This window comes from Eulemur rufifrons, chromosome 23 (genome assembly GCF_041146395.1).
Source record: "Eulemur rufifrons isolate Redbay chromosome 23, OSU_ERuf_1, whole genome shotgun sequence".
In the NCBI taxonomy this organism is placed as follows: Eukaryota; Metazoa; Chordata; class Mammalia; order Primates; family Lemuridae; genus Eulemur; species Eulemur rufifrons.
Genome location: NC_091005.1, coordinates 27543841 through 27563891, shown reverse-complemented (window position 1 = coordinate 27563891; position 20051 = coordinate 27543841). Strand labels below are relative to the sequence as shown.

Sequence of the window (20051 nt, the reverse complement as noted above, 5' to 3'; positions counted from 1 at the left end):
CTAACTTGGAACAGATAATTCATTGCTGTGGGGGACTGTCCTGTGCATTGTAGGATGTTTGGAAGTATTCCTGGCTTCTACCCATGAGATGTCAATAGCATCAGCCTGAGTAGTGACAGGGGAGGCAAACTCACCCTCCTTGGCTGGGCAGCACTGACTTGAGCCAGGGCAGCCTCATCCCTCTCTGCCCTTGCCATTAGGGTTGGTCATGTGACCTTCCTCTGGCCAAGGTAAGGAAATGTCTGCTGAGGAGCTTTAATGAAAGATTTTACCCAGTGCAATAAAGGGGAACTTTCAAACACATGGCTCCTCTTTTCCTGCATTGAATGTAAACAGGAAATGTTTAGAACCTTGATAGCTTTATTGTGATCCCTAAACCTTGGGAAGAAAAACTAACATTCAGGGGAAGGTCTTGTAGAACCTGGGTCATTGATGAGATCATAGAACCACTTCACCAAATCTGGAATGGGCGACCTCACCTACTGTGGGCCTTGTTATATAAGAAAATTTAATGGACCAAAGGAACTTAGACTGAGGTCTTGAAGGACTCAAATTACCTGATTTCAACACTTAGCATAAAACTACAGTAGCCGAGAGAGTGTGTAAAGATAGACACGTTGATTATTGAAACAGAATAGGGAGTCTGGAAATAGACCCACACAAATAGAGTTGACTGGTTTTTTGTTTGTTTGTTTTGTTTTGTTTTTTGACAAAGGTGCAAAGGCAATTAAATGGAGAAAGGATAGACTTTTCAACAAATGACACTGGAACTGTTACTAGCCTCTGATTGGCAATTTTTCCAAGTTCTTGGTGTTTGTCGTACAAACCAAGCAAGCGAAAGCTTTATTGAAAGCGAAAGTACACTCTCAGGAGAGAGAGTGGGCTGACTCAGAAAGAGCAGCTGCCCTGAGAGGAAGTGGTTTTAGATCTTGTGTAGTCTTACTAATGGAGGGGAGGCATACTCAAGGCCAAGGGGTTGGATTTTACTAAGAATCTGGGTATTAATTCCTAGAATCGTGTTCCTTCTCATTCCCATACTTTATATGGTTGTCTCAGAACTGTCACGGTGATTTCAAGGCTGGAGAAATTGTAAAACCACAATGTAAATGATATTGTAATTATCCAAAGTTCGCATAAGGTGGCAGAGATAGTTGACAGGCTGGTGGCAGCTAGTTCTTGCCTGTGGCTATCAGCCCCTTTTGTTCAAGGGTTGTTTACTTTAACACTTGTACCTAATCTTTAAGCAAACTTATCCGGTCTCAGCCTTGTCTCCTAGTCTCTGACTCTAACAGAACAATTGGATGCTCAAATGCAAAATAATAATAATTATGATTATAGTAATGATAATAACAATAATCAACCCTGACCTATACTTCATTCCTTATACAAAAATTGACTAAAAATGTATTATCATAGACCTAAATGTAAAACACAAAACTGTAAAACTGCTAGAAGGCAATATACAAGAAAATTTGTGTAATCTTGGGTTAAGTAGGGACTTTTTAAAATATGACATTGAACACATGATACAGGAGAGAAACAACTCAGTCTCCTTCAACTAGCAAGTGGATAAACAAAATGTGATAAATCCATTCAATGGACTATTACTCAACAATGAAAAGGAACCAACTGTTCCTTGTTGTGATTAACACAACAACATAGATGCATCTTAGATGCATTTTGCTAAGCCAAAGAAGCTAGACTCCAAAGGCTACATATTGTATGAGTCCATTTAATGACATTCTAGAAAAGGCAAAGCTATAGAAGCTAAAAAGAAATCAGTGATTACCAGGGGTGGTAGAGTGGGGAGATGGGTTGAATACAGAGGCATAGTATGAGGGAATTTTGAGGGTGATGGAAATGTTCTGTAAGTGGTGGATGCACAATTTTATGCATTTGCCAAAACCCACAGAACTGTATACTACAAAGAATGAATCTTTATATAAATTTTTGCAAAATTCAACCAGGATGTGGGGAGAACCCAAGATGGAATGCAGCCTGTGACAAATGAATCAAACTTTGTTACAAATGAATAATAACCACACCAAAGGGAGTGGGGAAGAAAGGAGTTGACCTAAGTAACTTTCGGAAAGTGTTTCAACTGGATACTATAAGACTAAAGGCAAACAGAACTGTACACAAACACTGAACTCAGCTGGTAGATTTGTTTTCCACAAGGGAAGGGTTAGCCATTCTGAAACTACTTTATATGTGTACTAGGGTTGGACAAATAAGTAAATATATTGTAGATAATGAGAAACAGGTTTCTCATGGTCAGAGGAAGAAATTGCAAATGAGGAAGTGAAGAAAGCTAGAATAAACCATGTGGTGCAAGTTTAGAGTCAGAGGTATCAGTATCAATTCATGGTTTTAAATGTATATATGCAGACAGACAGATACAAAATAACTATAGATATGTGTGTACACGTGGGTTAGTACACATACATACACTTATATTTCCTAGCTCTAGCTTTTTGGAAGGCATAAAAATAGTAATACCCCAGTGTTCAGGAACACTCTAGGCGCTTAAATATCATTATTCAATGAAAGAAACCAAAACTACTTAGAAAACTGATTGATTTCAAGGCCAAAACAGGGAAAAAACAAGATGAGCCTGGAGCACGTTGTGGAGCCAGAAAGTAAGGAGTTGGACAGGCAGAGTAAGTCTAGTGATCCATTGCTCAGCGTGGCGACCGTGGTTGATAATAATGTATTGTCTATTTCAAAATTGCTAAAAGAGTAGCTTTAAATGTTCTCACCACAAGAAAAAGAAACATAGGTGGGTATACTATTAATAATCAGCTTGATTTAATCATTCCTTAATGTATACATATATCAAAACATCACATTGTACCCCATAAATATATACAATTATTTGTCAATTAAAACTTTTAAAAAAGGGAGTGCTTTTTTAAAAAAGGAATAGGTGCATGTTAAAAGGTCATGGGAGCCAATCTGAAAAGTTCCTAATTACCTACTCATTGGGAAAAATGTGAGCAACAAAAGCAATGAAATAAATAATGATATGATTGCTATAACCTAAAAAATAAAATGTCTCCCAAGAGAAAAAAAAAATAAAAAGTAAAAATAAAATAAAATAAAATATCCCTTGAGTCTTACTGATAAATAAGTGAATAAAGAGATGGGGTAGAAGAAAACACTTTTCCTTATAGAAGAATTCCAATTAAGATGTAGAAAGAAAGTGGAAAGTCACCATCAGGACTCCACAGTGATAATCACTGTGGGCAAGATTCACTGATGGGTGTTAAAATTCGTGGGCAAAAGTTTAAACAGAAATAGGATATTTGCATAGTCTTAAAATATCTCACCCTCAATAAATATTTATTAATTGCACTAATTACAGTGGAGAAAGCTGGCAGCCCCCACCTGATCCAAGTGACCAAGGTTAACATCACCAGCAATAAGATAGCATCATGTGCCCGCTGATCTAGAGCATGTCACCGTGACGGCATTCTTCCTAATAAAGTATAACCCTAGTCTAATCGTGGAAAAAGATCATATGGGCCAACTGAGATCATTATACAAAGTAACTGGCTGGTACGCTTCACCAGTTCCCAGGTCATAAAAGACAAGGAAAGACTAAGTTGCTTTGATAGACTGGAGGAGAGGAGGTAGACATGAAAATTACATGTAATGTGGGATCCTGAGCTGAATCCTGAAACAGGAAAAGACATGAGGAGAAAAACTTGGGGAATCCAAATGAAGTCTGCAAATTAGTTAGTAGTATTGTACCGGCGTTATTTCTCACTTTTGACAAATGTACCATAGTTACGAAGATGGCACGTTAGAGGATGCTGGGTGAAAGGTATTTTATTCAAAATAAAGAGTTCTGTTTTCTTAAGCTACTCTTAGTCAATGTTTGTTGCTTGCAAAAGCATCCTGAAGTAATACAAAGCTCTCTCTTGAAATATGGTAGTGGTAGCAAAGATGCCCAAATGGCATTGTTGCAAATTAGGGGTACAATTAGGAAAACAGAATCTGTGGGGAATCCTGTCTGTAGGGACAGTCAACAAACACTCCCTAGAGTGGGGATTCAAATTTTATACTTGGTGTTAGAGAGCAAAAGGGATCTTCTTTGTAATTTTCCCCAACTCTAAAGTTATATGAGTCATTTGTTTCAAGTAGGACCCACTTGTTTTCCAGCCAACACCTACCACTAATTTTTAAAAAATGGATTGGAATCTATTCTAAGAGGGGGAATGGTAAGCAGTGGAATATAAAATGAAAACCAATCTATAGTTTCCAAAGGGCTTAGGGAAGCTGCCAAAATTAAAGTTGGCAGAAAACAGTTTACTAAATCTCTAAAGAAGAAAAAAAAAATGGCTATATTACAAGTCCCATAAATATTCCAAGAGTGGTAGGTAAAGCATGTTTAATACTGATGAACAAAGTTTTAGCATGTATTGGAAAAACAGTTTCTAATATAAAATTACCGACGACTGGAAGTTATCTGCAAAATTTTATACCTAAGTACTTGCAGATGTAATTTATTTTTCTGACAGCACCGCCTGTGTAATGAAAGTTGCTTTTAATAAAACATGAATGCAGTTAGGTTTTGCCAATTAGGTTCAGAGGAGTTGTAATCAGTCTGATTCAAGTTGATATGTAGCTCCTTAAATTCAGCACTGACCCATAGAATGGCTTCAGTATTTCTAAAGTGTTTGTGAAAGATGAACTCCCAAAGCTCTGACTGCCCAGGCAGAAGGGAGGTGACCCTGGCTAACTCAGGACAAACCTCCCCCAGAGGGGCAACAGTGGTGGTGGCCATAGAAAGCCACATGTTCTGCGTTGAGTGTTAATACTTGACTACAACTGACATGAAAATAAGCCCAATCTCCACTTCATTTTATTCATGAAAACATGGGCAAACATCTAATATACACAAACATCTAATAGCCAGATGTCGATTATTATTTATAAATCAATCATCTAGTAGATAAATCCTGTTTCCTACTTGTTAGCACACTTCTTGTTGCTGTTGGGGTGGGAGGGATTTAAAGATATATAAAAATAAGATCCTTTATCTTGAGCACCTTAATAACCTGTCATGTGAAAAAATACAACACAATGTACTTTTCTGGTGTAGTATGAAAACATCTGTATTTTGAACTTTTCATTTGGGTTCCTGAAATTGTATATTCAACAAATATTTATTGAATTACTATTATTTGCAAAACAGAGAGGGAAAAATAATGGAAATATTATTGGATTCTGCCAGAAGACCTGTCTTCCCCCAGTTGTTTTGGTTTTCACATTTAAAAACAATGACCTGCCTAACTCATCGGAATGTTGGGAAGACACAACATAATGGTTTCAAGGGAAAGTACTTTTAAACTTTAAATACACTATGCAAATGTAAGTGTACCAGGAATAAAACAGAGGGTCCCGGTCTTTCGCAATCTTATAGATGGGTTGGAAAGGATGGTTGTTTCCTGCTCAGTCACATATTAAAGTGTTTCATGAGCATAATCTCATACCAGTCCTGCAAGGCTGAGGAAATTGAGGCCTGAGATGGTGCAGACACTCAGATCACTGTCACTGTGTCACAGTCGAGGTAGGCTCTGATATCACATCTGCTTTGCTCCAAAGCTCATCCTGCTTCATCCTAAGACAGCCCTGCACTGCTTCCTCATGCAGCCAGCGAACAGCTGAAGAATTTAAAAGACATTCTGCACGAACCAGGCACACACAAATGCCATAGAACATCGAGGAATTGCCTCCCCAGAGCTGTGGCTCAGGGTACACTTTGTCAGCTCTTCCTTCTGGGTCCCAGCCTACACAGAGTCGGCAAGAAAAGCATTTTCTCGGTATCTGCAGCTCGGGTCTGCAGACAGGAACTGAAACACGCCTAATGGTGATTCATTCATTCCCAGCTGAGTTTCTTCTTTCCTGTACCCCGGGGCACTTCCAGGTTTTGGCCCTGAAACGGAAGTCGTCGTGTGAAATAGACACACAGAGGCAGCTCCCCAGCTATTTTTGTCTCAGCTGCCCAGCCAAGGCCCCCTGTCAAACCTACCTCCCCCACTAAAGTGACTGGAATTCCAAGCAGAAGAGTAAAGGAATGTTTCACTCCTGACAGTGGCTCTGACTCCTGCTTTGGCATTCAGAGACCCTAAGGGAATGATGGGGACAGAACATATAGCCTGGCTGACTCCTGGCTAAGTCAGAGACTATTGCCGTGAATCCATAGAAGCATCTTGAACCCTCCTGGAGTTACTTGGCATGAAGACTTTTTCTAACGTGAAAAGCATTTTTTGTTGAATTTATTTTGATAGGTTTGAAATTATCCTTCTTGCGCAGTGGCTTCTGAGGGACGTGTCTGAATGACAAGAGATGATGGATTATAAAAATAGTTCGATTGGCATAAATAGAACCAGAACGAGGACGAGGCGAGTTTGAAACTTCGGATGTTTTGTACATCGTGGGATTTGGGGGGCAGTAATTTTGATTTTTTAAAATTAATGCATTAAAGTATCATGTATTTTAATTACTGAGTATTTTGGCACTCCCTTAAGTTTTGCACTTGAGGCAAGTACCTTCCTGGCCTCAGCCTAGTTCTGGCCCTGCATCTGCCACCCAACCGGGGACTGTGGACTTAGAAGACATCTGTGGGTCTCTTCTGGAGCCAACCCAGAAGGCGCCCTGTTGGTGAAGGATACTGCCTCCCGCTTCTCCCCAAAACAATCGTGTTATGCTTTGGTAACAGAAAAGTGTTCTTCCGCATGTCTGCTCTGGGCACAGAGGGCGCCACTGTGTGATACAGGCTCTGGGCCTGAGGTTGCTGAAATTGCACTTCTCAAACTTCAATGTGGGTACCCATCACAGGGGACCTGGTTAGAAAATGTAGATTTTGATTGAGCAAGTCTAGGGGGGAACCTCAGATTCTGCATTTCTGGCCAGTTTCCAGGTTATACTGATGTCACCGGTGCCTGGACCACCCTTTGAGTAGCAAAGGTCTACAGACTGGCGGATCATGGGCTGCATATGTCCACAGATGTGGTTTGTTTGGACCCGGAATTTTTTTTGATTAGCCAAATTTTCACCTATCCTTAAAAAGGAAAAGCCCTGTCGTATCTACCACCTTGGCATCAGCATTGTCAACGTGGTAACCAACGGCCAGGGAAGGGCAGGAGCTGCCCCTGTGGACAGGGCAGGGGTCCTGTCCTGCGTGTTCCTGTAGTCCTCACCCCACCTGGGCACAATGTGCACCTGAACCTTTCCACGTCATTTGCTACTGGTCTGGACTGTGTAGGCCTTTGAATTTGCAACCTCCACCTCCTGGTTAGTTTGTCAATAACATTGACTGGTATTTACCAAAATCAGAAACTAACATATTGTTATTTGTTGACTCTTTTATTCTCTAGCTACTGATCTACGTACTTTTGCTGGCATTATTTCCAACTTACAACATATCCAAAGGCTATGTTTAAAATGAGCCCTTGAACAAGAGGAAACAGCAGTAAAATTAACTCTTTAAAAGGCTCAGACCTTAACGACTCTCGGATTTTGAAACCATTGGAAAATTTTATGTGTTATTAAGTTGAGGACTAAAGAATTAATAGAAGCACCCTCTATTAATGTGTGATTAAATTTGCCCAAGGTCTGTTGCAGCATTTGGAGCAGAAAGCTTGGGATTATTACATAGATTTGCATTCTAAATACAAAAATTATACTCAAGTTAGTATGATTTGAATGATAATTACCAAGTAAGTGACTTTTTGGACTTTGACATTTCAACTGCCCTAGTTTTTATTGATCCCTGGCCATATCCAATTGTTCCTCAGATCATGACAATCCTGTCCTCTCAGTAGGTCCCCATCCATTCCCTCATCTTCCTCCTATGGCCACTGCTCTGATAACATCTCTCACCTGGATCATTGCAAGAGTCTATCAAATGTGTTCTTGACTTCTAGTATCGACCCTCCGCAAGTGGTCTTCTACCTTCCCGTGAAGTAAAAAGCACACAGTTACCAAGTTCCTCTCTCCTTGGACCTCTCAGTGACTGCCCACCACCAAGAAGACGAAATCTAAAATCCTCAGCTGCTATGCCAAGCAGTCCCCTCTCCCATCTGGCCACCATGCTCTCTCTGTCGCCTACCACAAAACCCCCCTACCCCGTGATCCTTACATGCTGAAGACCCTAGAGCTTTAAGGATTTTCCACAACATAGCAAACCTCTTTGCTTTGTCCTTGCTGTTCTCCTACAGCACGTATTCTATACAGTGGGATTTCACGTCGTGTGGGCAGTAAGTTCTAAGATCAAAGAGTAGGGCACAAATCTAGCACGGTGAAAGTTACCTTGGGAAATTCTTTATATCACTCATCACAGAAAGTGTATAAGGTTTGGGCTAGAAACAAAACCAAGAGTTCTCCAGGTAGAACAAAGAGTCATTTCTTTAGCTGATTATTGGTTGAAGTAGTTGACATTTATTTAGGAATTCTAGAAGAATTTAATTTTTGTTGGGCCTTGATTTTCCTAGCTATGGCATGAGAAAATGAAACTAAATAATCATTAAAAACTTCATTCAGCTTTAATATTTCTAGGGTAAGAATCAAATACAAGTGCCAGCAGGGAGAGAAGTTTTGCAGGTGCTATGCCTGGGGTGCAGGGTACTTTGGAGGACTTACAAAAATATTTAAGTGGAGCAGGATGGAGACATTTTTGTGCAGTAGAACTGAAGGGACCCAGGAATTCTACACAGCCCAGCTTGGAGGTTCTGTTCTTCCAAAGAGCAGCAGTTAAAGCGAGGGGTCTAAGCTATTCTTCTCAGATGTGTGCAGAGACGGGTGTGGATGGGAACACGGAATGTGCTGATGCCCAAAGGAGCAGGGTGGCAGCAAGACCATGAGATGCCACGTGGTTCAATATGGCGCCTGTCCACACGGCCTCACAGCTTCAGGGAAGCTACTGATGGAGGCTATCAGTAGCACAGAGGTAGGGAAGCTGGTTGCCCACTGGTCATTGGAGTTTTTGAGGGACATAGCACAAAGGCCTCGGTGTGGCATAGATATAAACCAAGAAGGCAACTGGGTTGAAGAAATAAGTCAAGAACACTCCTCTGAAAGCAATTATGCCAGGAAAATCGCAAAGCGTTAAAGAGGGAATTATCCAAGCTCTGGGTGATGCCCATCGTTCTCAGACACCCCAGCCCTTTCTGAAAACTGCTTCAGAGACAGTGGAGCACGGGGGGTGGGGGAAGACCTCCAGTCGAAGCCATGACTTTCTCGCGTCCTGATGAATCGATTTTCCAGAGCAGTGAGTTTCAATTCCCTCCAGACAATGTCCGAAGGGCTCTTCTGTTCATGAGAAACTAGTGCTGGAGGAAACTCATTTTGACTCCTTTCCCCCCAGAATTGTTACGACAGTTTCCATTTGCGAACTGTGGTTACTGTCTTGCAGGCGGCGGGCAGCGGTCACTCCCTGTTTCTAGTATAGCTGTTTGTTTTTTTGCCTCCTTGTTCTATGGACATCTGTGGACTGTATTAGGTTTTTCTTGTCGTGAACAACTTTTTAACTTTGAGCTCTGCGGAACAGTCATTTAATCAATATATCTGGCATAATCTGTGCTTTCTATTTTTATTACTCTGGCAAACTTAATCACATGGCGCAGCAAGCAAACAAATCATTGGTTATAGCATTTTATACCTGAATAGAATCTTCGGGATTATCTAATGCAACTCTCGTTTTGCAGAAGTGTCTGAAATTGAACAGGTTTCGAGTTGTCCTTAAAACCATATCACAACACAAACAGGACCAAAGCCCTCTCTGTTATACTTGCCTCCGTGCATGAATCTGGGTCTGTTTTTGCTAGATCACAAACAACACCTGACTAATAATATCATTCCTTGATCTTGTTCATAGCCCAAGGGGCTCAAACTTTAATTTCCATGGGTGCCAACAAGACAATGTAAAATAGGGAAGTGGCTGATGCCTGATGTGTTTTTGTAACCCATCCATTCTGTTACGCATCAAACAGGTAGGATTAAGCTTCATTCTGCTCCATCCCAAGAGCTTTTCCCTATTTTCTCTTGACATATTTATTCTTCTAGGCCTATCTTTTATTTTCCATTTTTTTTTGATAGAAACATGAATATAGAGAACGATCTCTTCATTAAAAGTAGGAAAACAGATTAACGACATGATCGATGGCAACTGTCCCAGGCTCGGGGTCCGGGATTGGCGGGGGATGGTGCAGACAGCAGCAAACTGCAAAGTGTCCAAAGGTCCCAGAACTACCCGATCGGAGCCACTGTGCTCGTGGGACGGTGTGAGCCCACTACGGCTGGCCATTCTAATTTTTCAAAAGAAGTTGGAAATCTGTCTTTTTTGGTGAAATCTGTTGGTTTCTAAAATGCTGATCATCTCTTTTCAGAATGACATGAGACAAACAAAACAGACCTGTCTGAGGAGGGAAAGATGGATGGAAGAAGAGCAGCAAAGAGGAAAGGACACAGTCATTGAAGCGGCCAGAGATGTGCTCAAACCCCAGCTCCACCACCGACTTGCTGCTATTTTGGGCAAATAAAGCAACCTTCCACGTCAGGTTGGTTTCCCCAGGAAATAGACTCTGGAACTCTGAGATCTGCCTGTGGGAGATGCGTCAGGGGGATTCGCCAGGGGTGTTCTCGGAAGCAGCGTCTGTGAGGGCTGAGGGAAGCAGGACTGGGCAGAAAGAGAAGTTTAGCCTCGATGAAGTTAGGCCAGAGACCTTAGCCGACCCACGGGGAGCCCGGGAGCTGGGATGGTCCTTCAGAAATGTCCTGAAGTAGGCAAGGGGGCCAAAACTTTGTGTCCCTGCACCCACCGATCAAGGGACTCAGGCTACTCCTAGGAGGGGAAAGCAGCACTTCCGATCCCTGGGGAGGTAGGAAAGTGGGAGCTGTTGGCAGTCAACACTCTCAGCAGCAAGGGGAACAAGTGCTTGGTCCTGAAAGGGGGGAAGTCTTGGGGGACAGTTCAGCATGCACTACACTCTCTGAGCCTCAGTTTCCTGTTTGGGGTAACTGGGATATAAATATATACCTTCCTTGGGCATTATAAGGTTAAGGTAAGATATCATATGCAAAATGACCAGAACAACACTTGGCACATGTTCAGCATGCAATAAAACATAATTATCAGTGAGTATGAACATGAAACCATTTGAAACAAAGAACAGAAACAGTACAACCAAAGGAATGGAGATAGGAACAGTTATGACAAGTTTAGTATATTAAGAAAAGCAGAGACAGCAGCCTTGGGCTTACTGTGATTACTGGACATGTAGCATGGATTAGATAGTTTGACACCTGATGATAGGGATTCTTCAAATTTAAGCAAGGGAGTCAGGACTTGTGCAATAGGCAGTGAGGGTCAGAGGTAGATATAACTGGCTGAAGGTGGTCTGTGCTCAGATTCAGTATGTTTTTCTATTATGGCAGAAGATGACCAGTGGGCAACCAGCTTCCCCACCTCTGTGCTTAATGAGAAATTAACTGCAAGCAATTTAAGGTGGGCATAAAAAAAGACACACTTACAATGGATAATAGAGAGATGGTGACGCTGCTTCTCAGGGTGAGATATTGATTATCTTCGATCTATGGATTGATCTGGAACCTGCTCTTTTATCCAGTGAGGCGGAAAAGTAACTTGAAACTTTGCAAATGTGGACGGGGACCTCTTGGAATATACCTGGTTGCTTGGGGGTGATCACATACTTCATCATGGCCCCAGAGGGGTATGGGGCAGAGTTGCTGTTTGCAAAAAAGTACAGGAAGTTCTAGTAGAAGCAGAGAAGTGCAGGGCAGCTTGTTCTGCGAAAAGTGCTGAGAGTATCACACATCAGAAAGCTGTCAGCTTAGAGTGTGGCCGGGCATCCAAAATCATCTTGCAGCCAGCAAATAAAGGTGCACTCTACTATCTCCGCCTGGGGACAAAAATGCACTGTGTGCTGCTCAGAGCCAGCAGGGACACAGGCAAGATGGGCCATATCCTATTTGATGGGGGCCACAGATAATTTCTTGGCAGAGTGCTCAGGTCAGCCTTATATATGAGCGTGAGCTTATGCACAGAATTCATTTATATGCAAGTAAACGAGACTTTTGAATCTCTCAACTGCAGCAATTTCTTCTCCTTTTTTCTTTTTGTGCCTCTTTGAAAATGTCACTTTTGATCTGGAGTTGAAAAATCATTGGCTTCGAAGAGTTGTACTACCTGGGCCTCAAGGAACATGTTAAAATGTTAAGGATACGCTTGCTGAAAATATTCCCTTTGCAAAATCCAAGGAGAACACTTTCTGCAGGTTCTCAGCCCCTTTGAGCAGCCCCATCCTTTCATAATGAAGAAACCACTTTTTATAACGTTCATTATAAAATAGGGACTGGCTTGAATTATCTCTCTCTGCAGGGATTTCTATTTCTCTGCAATATTCAACCTAATTAGCCTCGACTACTGGTCAAAATTCATGTCGCTAGCCAGGGGCACTCTTAATACATTAAAAAAATACTTATGCTCTTTAAGCAAATCCCTAGTGAATATTTGGATACTTAATATATTTATTTGAACAAATAAAGAAAATATGGATAAGAAAATTTCTAAACTCATCTCCTAGAGATTGCTAGGGATGATATTTCAAATTAGTGTAGACACATCTAGAAAGTTAGCTAAGGCATGTCAGTGTGAAATAATATTTCCTCTTAAATATCTTTGTGTGTGTGTGTGTGTGTGTGAGTGAGTGTTTTAAGTGGGCACAATGATGTTTGTGGCCCAGCAAACACAAATCAGGGTATTGTCTGGTTATCATGGGTGTGAAAATTCAAATACGGGTCAGAGACTGCGCATCGGAAACAGTGACCTGTTTCTTTGACAAGCGTTAACCAGCTTGCGGGGCAGGGACACGGGAGCAAATGTTTTCACTCACTTGGCCGGATAGCCTGGAAAGATAACTATGCATCAGGTAGTTACTTAAGTGGAACTGCGGGTGTAGAGTTACCGGAGTCTTTTCCTTTTAGTGCCCAAGGGCAAAGAGCATTGTTAATGACGCCTACACCGGAAAGCAGGTTAAGAGGCTTGACACCAAACTGTTGGCGGTATTACAGTTTAACACTTGGCGTCCTCTGACTCAGTGCCTAGATGCCAGTTCATGCTTTGTAGCTTCACAGAAAACTGAAATTTAGACGTCTGTAGGCGGGAGGAGTGGAATTGATGAATCATCTGTAGAAAAAAAAATGAAATACATCTTTGTTTCTTTGAACTCAATAATACCCAGTGCCTGAAATGCGAATGTGTTAATTACAGAGATTTCAAAGTAAAACCATAGCTTTGCAGAGGCTAAGTGTGTTTTTACTCAGCATATTAACAATACCTTTAGAGTAGGTGCTACAATCTCCTGAACAAAGGGATGTTTATGGAATTGAATGACAACAATGCATGAGAAGCCAAATCTTAACAGGCATTATCACAAAATGTGCCATGTGATTTCCATGATCAAATGTAACAGATTATTCTTTTCTTATCGGCTCCTTTATGAAGATGATGCCCTTTTCCCCTGGGGGCCAAAACACAGCCTCCAAAAATACAAAACACAACATTTTCCTGAAATGCTGTGCTTAATTCTAGATAGAAATAAAGAGAACCTCAATCTTGTTCTTTTCTACAATTAAGCTCATGTGTTGTTTTAAATACTGCGTGAACCAAACTAAATTCCTTATAGATGCAGGATAATGTGATGGTTAAGAGGTTGGGTTTTGGGATTTCACCTCTTATCTGTTTCTTTATGATGCTTACCCTAAGGACTAAATGAAATAGTGCACAGAGGCTGCTCAGCATATATATAGTAAGTGTTCTGAAAATGTTGGCATTCCAAATATTATTATTTGTCAGGTGTGTGGATGAAAGGCTCGGCAAGTTATAACAGAAGGAGGGAAAAATTTTTCTGTTTGCCTACATTTCTATGCAGGAGAATCTGAAAGAACTCTTGAGCCTTTTACAGTAAAGAAGGGGGTTCTGAGATCATCTGATCCAATTGATCATTTTACACCATAAAGAAGCTAAGGCCCGGAGAGGGGAAGGGATTTACTCAAAATCAGACCGAATTCATGGAAGACAGAGGATGAAGCCCCAAATCCTGACATCCAGGCCAACATTCTTTCATCACCTTCTTGCCAATGTTCGAGCATGGCACCATATTGAACCAGGAAGGCATAACTATGGGTTGTCAGCTAATGGGAACATTGAGTCTAGGTTATTCTGGCTAGTAACTGGGCTGAGTGTTAATATTGCATATTTTACTAAAGACGATCATTGTTTTAAAAGTTCCTTTGTATATGTACTTGAGATTATGTATGAGTTTTGGGGTATGTAGTGTCTGTCTGTAACTCTAGAGGTGTAATTCAATTAGGGCTTACACATTGATAGAAGCGGTAAAACATCTGTCCTAAAATCCTGCTGTCTTGACTCTTAGGGATAAGGGTAGACTCTTACTAAGAAGTAGTGTATCATGATACAATACTGATAGATATATTATAGATAGGAATGAATTTTCCATGGATTTGTTTGCCAACTCTGCTAGCTATGACCAGCCAAGGAATTAAGGAAATAAAACAGGAATATTTGTACGCAACATGGGAGGATATTCTAAATTGGGTGCTTTTCCAGAAGAGTAAATTCAAGAAACAGAATTAGGACATTAGATACCAGACAAGTTAACTGGAGGTGGTAAATACCAGGACAAGAGGGATAATGGAGGTTCCAAGCATCACTGAATTGGGGGGATTTAGCTAAAGCAGGCCTGGTAAACATTGTGTGTCATGGTCCCCGTAACATACTTGTTAGTTTGCAAAAACACAAAAAAATGTTTAGTAATTCCATTATAATTATCACACATAGCCACAAGTCCAGTATTTACCAATAAGATCATGAGCAAATCAAGGCCACCTCTAAAGTCTCATTAAATCCAACTAAGAGACATTTAGCTACAAGTAACAGAAAACCTATCCATTAGGAGCTTCATATCTCAAGAAATTTAGAGACAGGCCCTCCAGAGCTGATTCAGCAGCTAAACAATGTCAGAGCATGGAGTAGACTTCTCTGGAATCCTCTTCAAATTTTTCTTATGGTCTCCAGATGGCGACAGTGGCTCCAGCCATCATGGCCGCCTTCAAGTAGAGGAATGAGCAGAGGCCAAAGGCCCTGTCCTCATAAGCCTCTGTCTTTTTATCTGGAAGAAGAAGAACTTTCCCTGAAAAGCTAGACTTCTCCTTCTATTGGTTCACTTCCAGCTGAAATAGAGTATTTGCCAAGGAGAAATGAGACGGCCATAAGGACTTGGAACAACCAGGTTTCATTCCCTAGAGCTGAACCCCAAACAGAACCAGGATGTGTTGCCAAGAGAAAAGTGAAGATGGACTGTTTGGTACACACAATATCTTCTTTTGCAGCCTTGGGTCAGAGCAAGACAGGTGCATTGGGAGTCATTAAGCAGAGTGATTACAGAGGCAGAAAAAGATATTCTTGCAGGTTAACTGCTCATGATGACGGGGTCATTTCTATCTGACCAAAATGAAAATTTTCTGCTCTGGGACAAACAAAATCCAGCCAGATTTTCTGTTCTCTCCTCACCTATAGTGTTTCAGAAGATGTGTTGAGTTTCAACATTCTCTGGTTGTAAAACACACTGGTGAGCAGTCACGGTGATGACTGCCCCAGAAATTAATCTCGGATTTAACAACCCAACATGGTTTCTTCTGCAGAATGCGTCACCGAATCCTGGATGATGGATATGAGTTTGAGGGAGAGAACCAGAGCTCCTAATGATTTTGAGTTTGGCCAAAGTTGAATTTCTTTTAAAGGCTTGAAGGCCATGGTTTCAGAGTAGGAGCTCTTCCTGTGACTGTACTTAAAATATAACCTTAATTGCTTTTGTATTTGTATTAGTAACATGCTAATTATTAAACATTGGGCAGAGCTGAGAAAAAAATTACTCAGAGTAAGCTATTAATATTTTATCATTTTTATCCATTTTTTGTAGATTTATATATTGCTGTATGGATATATGTTAAAATGGGGCCAAACTATACAATATAAAGTCTTTTTATTCTGGATTACTATTGAATATCATATTATGATAAATAGTTCGGTTTACTTAAATATTCCTAGAAAACTTGATATTTAGTAGATGCTTAAAATACCTTTTTAAAAAATTTACTATATTTTAAAAATCCACTTTTCTATTTTATAAAAGCTTGCCAGCATTGACTCCTAACACTTTCAAATATCTGCAAATTTGGGGGGCAAAAATATTATTTTAATTGCATGTCCTTTTTTTCTTAGTTATTTGCATTTTTAGTATGAATTATCTTTTGCCATTGAAAATTGGCATGAGGCCGGGCGCAGTGGCTCACGCCTGTAATCCTAGCACTCTGGGAGGCCGAGGTGGGCGGATCGTTTGAGCTCAGGAGTTCAAGACCAGCCTGAGCAAGAGCAAGACCCAATCTCTACTAAAAATAGAAAGAAATTATATGGACAGCTAAAAATATATATATAGAAAAAATTAGCCGGGCATGGTGGTGCATGCCTGTAGTCCCAGCTACTCGGGAGGCTGAGACAGGAGGATCCCTTGAGCTCAGGAGTTTGGGGTTTGAGGTTGCTGTGAGCTAGGCTGACGCCACAGCACACACTCTAGCCTGGGCAACAGAGTGAGACTCTGTCTCAAAAAAAAAAAAGGAAAATTGGCATGGAAGTGGCATCACAGTTTTGCAAGAGTTCTTTAAATGAAGGCTACTAACCCTTTGGCAGTTATTTCAATATCCTTTCCAGTGTGTTTGTTGCCTTGTAATTTTATTTTTATTGTTTATTGAGAAAAAAATTAAAAAAATAAAAACCCTCAGACATATTTGTTCTCAGATGTATTAATATTAGTCTTGTCTTTTATGATTTCTTGGGTTGTTTTTATGTTCAGGAATTCCTCGCCCATTTTGAAACAATTTATATGATCATTATCTAGATGATTATTTAAATGATCTCAGGATCATTTTTTGAACCTAGTATTTAGTTTTCCATTCAGCTCCTTAATTCACATGTAATTTATTTTAGCAATGGTCCAGAGAGGGGTACCAGTGTCCTACAAGGCTGCTTGTCATCATACATTGAAAATTTATATATACTAAGGTCTGTATCAGGGTTTTCTCTTTTGTTCCTTTGAAATTGCTTATTTAAATTATTTTATATTTTTAATGCATTTCTATATTTTGTAGGGCAATTCCCTTCTCATTGGTCTTATGTTTCATATTTTTCTCCACTAGTCTTGCTCATTTATTCTTCTAGATAGAAACCATTAGGTTTTTCCCCAAAACTCTGGTTTGCAATTAACCTATACAATACTGTCTCCCCAATCAGAAACACTGTTCATCTGGTTCCATGTGACACTGGGGCCTACAGCACTCACAGATGACCGTGTGGGTCCTCTATGTCAGCCTCTTCTGTAGTTGGCTTTGGATTAGGTGACCATCTCTGACCAATGAACTGTAAGCAAAAGCTACCTGGGTCATTTCCAGGACAAGTTCCAACCTGGAGAGCTCTCTCTTTTCCATTTGCAGTGACCTTGGAAGCCATATATTGAGATGATGGTATCACACAATGGAGAAACCCTGGATCCCAGAGTCAGCTCTAACCCACAACAGGCTTTGCCTAAATAAGAAATAAACACTGATTTCATAAGCCACTGAGATTAAAGGTTTATTTGTTATTGCCTCACCAACCCCCTTGTACTCACCTCTGATCCTGCTATGCTTGGGTGCCATATTGGATTCCTTCTTATTCACACCCCACATCCTCTCCATCACCAAGTCTTGTGCCTCAGCCTTTAATATTCACCCTAATTGTAGGTATTTCTCACCACTGGCTTTGGTAAAACCATAGACTGGTGGATTTAAAACTAGAGTTTGGAGTTACATGAAAGTTTTCCCAGGGGTAGGAGAAACAACTAATTTAGGCAATCAGTCTCCAGATGTTCAGCCTCCCTCTTCTCTTTCCCCCGGCAGAGCTGCCTAAGAAGGATGCAGAGGTCACTGCCAGCCCTGATGCCCTTCTCCTCTCACACCTTGGCTTTCACCCTTCAAGGCAGAAAAGCTTTCCCAGCATCCATTCCGGAGGTGACCCTGGCACCTTGCCTGGCAGTGGAAAACCCCACTTCTTGGGGAAAGGAATAAAAAGGAACACATCTAAAGACTGAGAGACATCATTTGGCGAGTCAGGTCATTTCCAATTCCTCTCATTCAGCAGAGCTGAAGGAAGAACTGAATGAACTGATACATCAGTAGAACATACTCTGAAAATAAATTATCTCATCATATTTTGGCATATAACTTGGACTTCAAAATATTGGCAAATCTTACCACAAAAAACTCCTTTCATTTCTATTTACGTATTTTTGTGAATAAGTTTTCTCAGTAGCACTTACATAGAAAAGTAAAAATAGAGATAGAATTGATGCTAAGCCCTGGCTCATTCTGGCAGTAAGTAAAAACCATCCAACGGGAAAAAAGCCCCATAAACCTTCTGAAGAGATTCATTTCTAATAAAGCTATTTTTTATGCCTAATCATTATTCAGTAGCATTTGTAATGTGTTCATGTTATTTCGATCAATTGTGTGTTAGTGATTATGATTATAATTCAATCAGAAACAATTAGTAGTTAGAGGTTTATAGCCACAGGAATTAAAAAAAAAACAAATTCCAATTTTTGCACATATTTTTGATGTGCAGAATTATGCCAGGATAACCAATAAAAGACCTTCAAACATTAACATATATTACATTAAGATAAAAATATGTGTGGAAAATCTAATGGAAAGCAGAACGAAAATACGAATTAAAAGATAAAAAAAGAATTGAAAAATTGACTGTCATGGAAGAGCATGTTAATGTCTTTTTAAAATGAACACAGGCGTTAAATGGTATTTGATAAGTTATGGTATTTAGATTCAATTAAATACATTGAAAAGAGTTTTACTTTAAAATGCCAACATTTACAATAAGCAGAAATTACATTTTTGTAACTACTTAAACTTAGGTTGACAAATTTTAGATGTCAACTTAAAAATGTGGGAGGAAGCTCATAATTTTTCCAAGTCCTTTCAGGGTGAACAAGAGGTAAATGCTGGGAAACTGCTGCCCCACAGGAAAGCCCTTGCCTGTCGCATGGACTCGCACCATCACCCACTGGCTCCTCTCCACCTTCTACGCTTCCACTGCCCACTGTTAATTCTGCCCCTTCCTGTGGTCTGTTCTCCACTCAGCAGCCAGAGTGGTGCTTTGGGTTTTGTTTTTTAAGCTGAATCAGATGATGTTACTCACTTCGCTGCTTGCGAATTGGCCAATGTCTTCCCATGCCACGCACACTTCCTGTGGTCTACAGTGCCCTTTGTCACCTGGCGTCACTCATCTTCTACCTCCTTTCTCCTTATTCACCTGGCTGCAGTCGCACTGGACCTTTGGGTCCAGGCCAGGCCAAACTTGTCGCAGCCTCCCCTCCAGTGCACTTGCTGTTCCATCAGACCGTGAGGCTTCTTCCTTCCCATTCTTCAGTGTCACTTACTCAGAGACACTGTCCCTAATACCCTATCTGAAATGCTACTTACCCATTCTCTCTCCCCTTACCTGCTTTACTTTCCTTCACAGCACATAGTGCCATCTGAAATTATAACGTATGATATTTCCTTCTAAGTTGTTTGTGTATCTCCCTCTGTAGAATGTAAGTCCCAGAAGGCAGAGGCTTTTGTCTGTCTTGGCTTTGTCCCCAGCCCTTAGAATAGAACCTGGTACATACGAGGCATTCAATTAATATTTGTTAATGAATAAATGATAAAGTATCATTGGAAGCAATTTATATGTCCACAAATAAGATAAAATATTTAATTTAATGATGTTCAATTTTTTAAATCATATTTGAAATAATTTATAAGAGAAAAAGATAATATTCAGTGGAAAAAAGACAGGGTACAAATCTCTTCATATATCTGTATCTGCATTTATAACCGAATCTATATCTCTT

At 40.5% G+C, this 20051-nt stretch overlaps 1 long non-coding RNA gene across 2 annotated transcripts in view; it reads left to right on the top strand.

Annotated features, from left to right (window-relative positions):
* Nucleotides 1–20051, top strand: part of LOC138373752 (uncharacterized) — a 51044-nt gene that overhangs the window by 12295 nt on the left and 18698 nt on the right. Inside the window, exons 2-4 of one of the 2 annotated variants that reach the window (XR_011231284.1) lie at nt 10395–10565; nt 11443–11575; nt 18040–18371. This is a non-coding gene — a long non-coding RNA (uncharacterized lncRNA). Of the gene's footprint in view, nt 1–10394; nt 10566–11442; nt 11576–18039; nt 18372–20051 lie in introns of those variants that run through there. The other variant, XR_011231283.1, reaches the window with a different exon arrangement.